We start from the raw sequence: 7,664 nt of genomic DNA, 5'->3' as shown, positions 1-7,664 counted from the left end.
ATAAAGCCAAGCTTTTATTTTGCATTCCCAGGGAGTATTCTCAGAGTATGGGATACACATCCTATAGACATCTTATCCCCCGCGATCTCTCCTGCTGCCCCCCGTTTCTCAGCTGCACAGAGCGAAGATCGCTCCGTGGCTGATGATGGGCGATGCAGGGGACGGAGTATCGTGACATCACAGCCCCACCCCCTCAATGCAAGTCTATGGGAGGGGGCGTGACAGCCACTGAGAAATGGGGGTGCTGCAGGAGAGATCACAGGAGTCCCCAGCGATGGGATAGGGGATAAGATGTCTAGGGGCGGAGTACCCTTTAAAATGTTCACTCAAATATTTCTTGCTGCAATTCACAGTGTGAACTGTGCCAGGTATTCTCTTGTAAACAATGGCCCTGATTTACTAAGAGTGGAGTAGTTTTCTTTGTGGGTTTTAGATCCAATAAAAATTCCATAGGGTATGTACAAACAGTGTAAATTTTGCCAATTCATCAATTTATATTTTATAGGATTTAAATATGTTATAAATGAAAAATAATAAGCAAGTATACATCTAACATGTGACTAGGTCTGTAACATGCCCGACTATTCTTGGCTGTAGCTGTCATAGAAAAGAAACCTGTAAACATAAATAATTATAAAATAAAATAAAAATGTTTCCATGTTTTTGCAGAAATTTTACTATTATAATATTACAGCTATTAACTTTGCAATGTGAATGTCAATGCCTTTGCTTTCAGCTTTTGTTTTTTTTTTTTTTCATTTTTCTTGTATACTTGTATTTCATTTACAAAACAAAGATCAGAAGTAGACAAAGGGGTTGTCCATTTATATGTAAATTGTGATTATGTTGTGTATAATTGTATAACTGTCTAATATATTAGTACTTTGTGTTTCAATCTTTTATAAATAGCTTTTTGCTTTCAGTGGACAGAAACATTGTTTCCATGCAGAGGTTGGAAATTTTCCAGTTTTTGCTCCAACAACTGAAGTCATTGTTACATATTCAGTATATACCCCATGCAGTGCATATCCTGTCCTGTAACAAACTCATACTCTATTTAAAAAGTGTACATGTAAACCATAAGTTTTTGTTGGGCTCATGGACCTCATGAGAACAAGGTTTTTTTTTAAACTCTTTTCTTTCCAGAGGGCACAGCTTAAAGTGAACCATGGTGGTTCAACCCAGAGCCTGACAGCTATCTGTGTATAATTGTACATGTGAAAAGAGTTGTCAATCAGTAAGTAGGACCTACCACTTGACTACTTTGTTCATTCAGGGGTAAATGGGGTTCAACTTAAAGGGGTACTCCGGCGCTAAGACATCTTATCCCTTATCCAAAGGATAGGAGATAAGATGCCTGATAGCAGGGGTCTCGCCGTTATCTTGCACGCAGCACCCCGTTACAATCAGTCCCCGGAGCATGTTCACTCCAGGTCTGATTACTGGTGATCACGGGGGCCGGAGCATTGTGATGTCACGGCCCGCCCCCCGTGTGGCATCACGCTCCGCCCCCTCAATGCGAGCCTATGGTAGGGGGCATGACAGCCCGTGGACTGATTGTAACGGGGTGCTGCGTGCAAGATCATGGGGGTCCCCAGCAGTACCCCTTTAACCCCTTAATGATGAAGGATGTAAATGTATGTCCTGGTCAGGTGGTACTTAACGCACCAGAACGTACAGATCAATACAGATCATGGCATCTCCAGCATCGCGGTCACTTAACTGGATGATCGCATCGCCCGCAGCGCTGCCGCGGCAATCCGATCATCCAGCACGGCAGACAGAGGTCCCCTCACCTGCCTCCGTTGCCTTCCGGGAGTCTACTGCTCTGATCTGCCTTCCCTCAGACCAGAGCAGAAGATGACCTATAACCCTGATTAGTGCTGTGTCCGATACATAGCACTGAACCGGATTAGCAATCGAATGATTGCTATAAATAGTCCCCTATTGGGACTATTAAAGTGTTAAAATGAAAGTAAAAAAATAAAGTTAAAAAAATGTGAAAAACCCCCTCCCCCAGTAAAAATGTAAATCGTCCCATTTTCCCTATTTCACCCCCAAAAAGTGTTAAAAAAATATTTTATATACATATTTGGTATCACCGCGTGCGTAAATATCTGAAATATTAAAATAAAATGTTAATGATACCATTTGGTGAACGACGTGAGCGTAAATTTTTTTTTCCAAAATAGCTGTTTGTTTTTTAGAACATTTTATTCCCCAAAAAATGTATAAAAAAATTTATTAAAAGTAGTAGAAAAGTATAATATCATGGATATCATTTTAATCATATTGACCCAAAGAATAAAGAACACATGTCATTTTTACCGTAAATTGAAAAAAAAAACTTCCAAAATTAGCAAAATTGTGGTTTTCTTTTTAATTTCCCCACACAAATAGTATTTTTTGGTTGCACCTTACATTTAAGGTAAAGTGAGTGATGGCATTGCAATGGACAACTGGTCACGCAAAAAACAAGCCCTCATACTAGTCTGTGGATAAAAATATAAGAGTTATGATTTTTTTGAAGGCGAGGAGGAAAAATCGAAAATGTAAAAATATAATTGTCTGCGTCCTTAAGGCCCAAATGGGCTATGTCCTTAAGGGGTTAATGATCCACAGCTCTTTTTATATGAACATAGATAGTATATGTAATTTTATTACATATATAGTCCTTTGGTCTTCTCATTCTCCTTGCGGTTTTCTTGGTGGACGGGGAACCTTCTTTCTCCCCTTTTCTTTTTCCTGCACTTACGACCTGCGTAGGAGCATCAGCCAATCAGTGTCTGGTGCATCACATCCAAGCCAGACCACCTGTCACCCAAATTAGGCTTCTTTCACACTGAAGTTGTGACACAGCAGTGCGACATCCGTCGGGGAACCTGGGGAGAATAGAGGGAGGAAAAATACATCATGCAAAGTTTTTTCCTCCCGCTACTCAATGGCGCCCAACAGACCCTATAATAATAAATGGGATCTGCCAGGACCCCTTGTTTCTCTTTGAGCTCCTTCAAAATTAATGTCTGTTAAGGCACAAAAAAATAAAAAGTTAAGTGCCTGATGGATGTTTGCCAACGGGATACAACAGCAGTGTGAAAGAAGTCTTAGACTGTTTTTGCCGTTACCAGGTCGGAGGATTTCAGACCATCAGGGGGGTCAGACAGCAAAGTGGAAGTAGAGAGACCCCTAGTGGCCAGTAGTATATCAGCTGTTTTGGAAGCTTTACAACCATCATTTTAATTATGTTGACTAGTGACTTGAATAATGTAAAATAAGTTGGTAAAAATGACAGTAAAGGCAATGCATGGAGTAGCGGACAAACCAAAGACATCTGCAGAGATCTACAAATATAAATATTTTGGCATTCTCTATTGTGTTTTATTGTTTTCGCTTTCCAGTCCTGAAACAGCTCAAAAGTCTTTCAAGGAACAATTCACAACTCCTGCCCTTCTAGAACATTTCCTCTGTTCAACCTCTTTTAGTCATTTACTGACTCCATTTGCAAGTATAAAACATAATCATCTGCGTGTCCCAGAGCGGAGGCAGAGTACAGATATCACAGCATTGAGTGGACGGGTAGAGAGACGTCTGTCACTGAGATAATATTTGCACATTAATAATGCACGGCCTCCATTCTACCGTCTGGACTAATTTGGATGTTATTTATCCTCGGTGTCGACGTGATTTCAGAGCAGACACTCACATAATTCACAATCTACTGTTGAATTCACAATATTTTAATTCTTGTAAACTTGGCTTACCGCAAACAGATATCTGGCAGGTCATTCTGCAGATGATGAAACTTTCTAAATGGAAGAAATACGTATATATTACTGATGTCCGTATCTAAATCTCTATTTATAAAATAGAGGGAAACAAGAAAACATGAAGACATGGAAATAAATTAATGTGAAAAAAAAGATGTATAGAGAGATTATAAAAAAAAATGTGGATGATGTTATAATGCAGCTAATAGCAGTGGCCCCTGCATACTGAAAACAGCTGGATGTCCCCGGGTATGGAGCAGCTCAAGTCAGGAGCCCGTGCCATATACCCTGAGTGGTACCATGACGTACTGGGTCCGTCATGGGTCGCAAAGCGGTCAAAAATCCCAGCCACCACTGTAAAGGTGCCAGCTGAGTACAATGGACCCAGCGAGACCCATTTAAAGGAGTATTCAGCTGAAAAACAGCTTTTTTAAATCAGCTGGTGCCAGAAAGTTAAACAGATTTGTAAATTACTTCTATTAAAAAATCTTAATCCTTACAGTACTTATCAGCTGCTGTTATGATCCACAGGAAGCGGATTTAGGACCAGAGTTCCGGGCACCCCACCTGATCCTCTGCCAGGCGGGCGCTCCGCATCAAGATGCATGGCCTCCCTCCCTGCTCTTGTGCCAGGTTTTCGCCATGGCGCATGCACCGCTTCCAGAGTACACTGGTAAGCGGCATCAGTTTCAGCCTCATTCCCCCAGCCAGAAGTGAAGTGTGAGGATGCACGAAGGCATGAGGGTTAATTAGGCTGAAATTGACGCCACTTCTTGGTGTACTCTGGAGGCTGTGGCAAAAACCTGTCGCGAGAGCAGGGAGGGAGACCATGCATATTGATGAGCATGGCGGAGCGCCCGCCCGGCAGATGATCACGTGGGGTGCCCGGTGATCCGCTCCTAACTCATTTACATGAAAAGAAAAACAGTGATAATGCGCAGTAGCTGGGCCATTCAGGACATTGTAAGTATAATTTTGATCAGTATCACCTGCAGTACAATTTTTTATGGTATAAAAGGTGACCAAAAATACGCTATTTTGGACTTTGGAATTTTTTTGCGCGTACGCCATTGACAGAGCGGTTTAATTAATTATATATTTGTTATAGTTTGGACATTCAGGCACGCAGTGATACCATCTGTTTATATTTATTTTGATTTACTTTTTTAATGTGGAAATGGGAGTGATTCAAACTTTTATTAGGGAAAGGGTTAAATCACATTTACTAACTCTTTTTTTTACACTTATTTTTTGCAATGTTATAGCCCCATAGGGGGGAGGATAAACATGCAGTACATTGATTGCCAGAACTGTGCTATGGCATAGCATTGAATTCAGTGTTATCGGCGGTTGATTACTCAAGCCTGGATCTCAGGCTTGGAGCAATCAATCGCCGATCTGACGCACCGCCAATCTGACGCAAGACCCTCTGCTTGCGTCCTGGCTGATCAGGACACCACAGTTTCGATGCGGTGGTCCCGAACAGCCCGACTGAGCTGCCGGGAAAGCTTTTTTTTAATATTTTAGACGCAGCAATCAACTTTTTTTGCATGACCAATTGTAATTTGTAATGAAACCTTTTATTTTACCATAAAATGTATGGTAAAACCCAAAAAGTTATTTTTTGTGAGAGGAAATTGAAAAGAAAAATGCAATTTTTCTAATTTTGGAAGGTTTTGTTTTAATGCTGTACACATTACAGTAAGAATACTATATTTTCTTTATTCTGTATGTAAGTGCAATTAAAATGATACCCATGGTTACATCATTTTCTATTATTATATTGCTTTTAAAAAAAGTTAATTTTTTTTTACAAAATAAGTATGTTTAAAATTGCCCTATTTTGATCACCTATAACTTGCGAATATGTGACTTTTTTTTTTTTATACTTTTCTTTTTTTGCAATTTCCGACAGTTTTTTTTATGTTTCCGCAGTTCACAGTACAGGGTCATTATCATTATATTTTGATAGTTCAGACATCTATGCATGTGGTGATACCAAGTATGTTTATACATTTTTAAAAAATGCTTTTAGGGGTAAAATGAGAAAAAAGGGCCATTTAATTATTTATTGGGGAGGGGATTTTTCCCTTTTTTTTTACCCTTTTTTTTTAAACATTTTTTTACACTTTTTATGTCCCCACTGAGTGCATTATTTTTGCAATCTCTAGTTTCCAGATACTGATCAGCGTTAAGCATGTGCAAAGCACTGATCAGTATTTATGGTTATTTACTTCTCTGGTCTGCTGGAAAGAAGATGCTTTGAGGACGGATGGAAGCTGGTGAGGGGACCTCCGTCCACTATTTTGGATGATCGGAATCTCGCGATCATCCATTCAACGTGCCGCATCGCCGCAGATGCCATGATCATTATTGATCATGGCAACTGAGGGGTTAATGGCAGACATCAGCACGATGGATGATGCCCGCCATTACCGGCGGGTCCCTGGCTGAGAATAAAAGCCAGGACCTGCTGTGCATGATGCGAGCAATGTTCCATAGGACGTAAATTTACATCCTGGTGTGTTAACTACCAGGGCACCAGGATGTACATTTACGCCCTATGTCATTAAAGGGTTAAAGGGAAACTCCAGTATATGAGTACTTATCACCTATCCACAAAATCCTATGGATAGGGGGAAAAGTGTGTGATTATGGGGAGTCCAATCGCTGGGACCCCCTCTCCAATCTCCCCATCACTCTGATTCTCTCTATGCACAGATCAAGCTCCACTTTGTGCATGGATTACTTTTGGCCACAGCACGAAGCAGTGGCTGACACGCTCCATCGATGTATCTCTATGAGAGAGCCAGAGATAAACAAATGCTGTCTCTCCGGCTCTCCCATAGAGATTCATAAAGGGAGCTTGTTGGCCACCGCTTCATGGACCTATGGCGCACTCCAAAAACTTAAGAATTTATTGTCAATAAATAGTGTAGGGTGTTCTGATCACACTTCTTCTACAGTTTCTTGAAACAACCTTCCATTGCTGATATATAGGGGTTTAGGATGTCTAAAAGATTACAATGAAACTCGGGCCAACTGCACAACACCCCTCAAAAAAGCATTGGGCATTTACCCAAATATTCTTATTCTTTTCTGTTAGAAAATGTATTTTGGGCACAGAAGTTTTCTTCTTAAAGTAGTACTGTGGTGCAGGGCAGGGCTAGGTGGAGGCAAAGATTTTGGGTATACACTGGCCCCTAAAGCACAAAAAGAGCACGTACACCTTAATGGCCAGACCAGGGATTGAAGCAGCATGGTGGGAAACAAGAAGACAGGCTGGAGCACAAGGATAGAAGACAGGCTGGAGCACAAGGATAGAAGACAGGCTGGAGCACAAGGATAGAAGACAGGCTGGAGCACAAGGATAGAAGACAGGCTGGAGCACAAGGATAGAAGACAGGCTGGAGCACAAGGATAGAAGACAGGCTGGAGCACAAGGATAGAAGACAGGCTGGAGCACAAGGATAGAAGACAGGCTGGAGCACAAGGATAGAAGACAGGCTGGAGCACAAGGATAGAAGACAGGCTGGAGCACAAGGATAGAAGACAGGCTGGAGCACAAGGATAGAAGACAGGCTGGAGCACAAGGATAGAAGACAGGCTGGAGCACAAGGATAGAAAACAGGCTGGAGCACAAGGATAGAAGACAGGCTGGAGCACAAGGATAGAAGACAGGCTGGAGCACAAGGATAGAAGACAGGCTGGAGCACAAGGATAGAAGACAGGCTGGAGCACAAGGATAGAAGACAGGCTGGAGCACAAGGATAGAAGACAGGCTGGAGCACAAGGATAGAAGACAGGCTGGAGCACAAGGATAGAAGACAGGCTGGAGCACAAGGATAGAAGACAGGCTGGAGCACAAGGATAGAAGACAGGCTGGAGCACAAGGAT

General features: G+C 41.7%; 1 long non-coding RNA gene across 1 annotated transcript in view; it reads right to left on the bottom strand.

Moving 5' to 3' along the window:
• Nucleotides 1-3,720: 3,720 nt before the first annotated feature.
• The window catches only part of LOC130294107 (uncharacterized), a 42,222-nt gene continuing 38,278 nt past the window's right edge, over nt 3,721-7,664 (bottom strand). The window contains exon 3 of the long non-coding RNA XR_008848387.1: nt 3,721-3,806. This is a non-coding gene — a long non-coding RNA (uncharacterized LOC130294107). The remainder of the gene's footprint in view (nt 3,807-7,664) is intronic.

The sequence above is a fragment of the Hyla sarda genome, chromosome 10 (genome assembly GCF_029499605.1).
Source record: "Hyla sarda isolate aHylSar1 chromosome 10, aHylSar1.hap1, whole genome shotgun sequence".
In the NCBI taxonomy this organism is placed as follows: Eukaryota; Metazoa; Chordata; class Amphibia; order Anura; family Hylidae; genus Hyla; species Hyla sarda.
The sequence above is the reverse complement of the archived record's forward strand: the minus strand, read 5'-3'. Positions and strand labels throughout refer to the sequence as shown.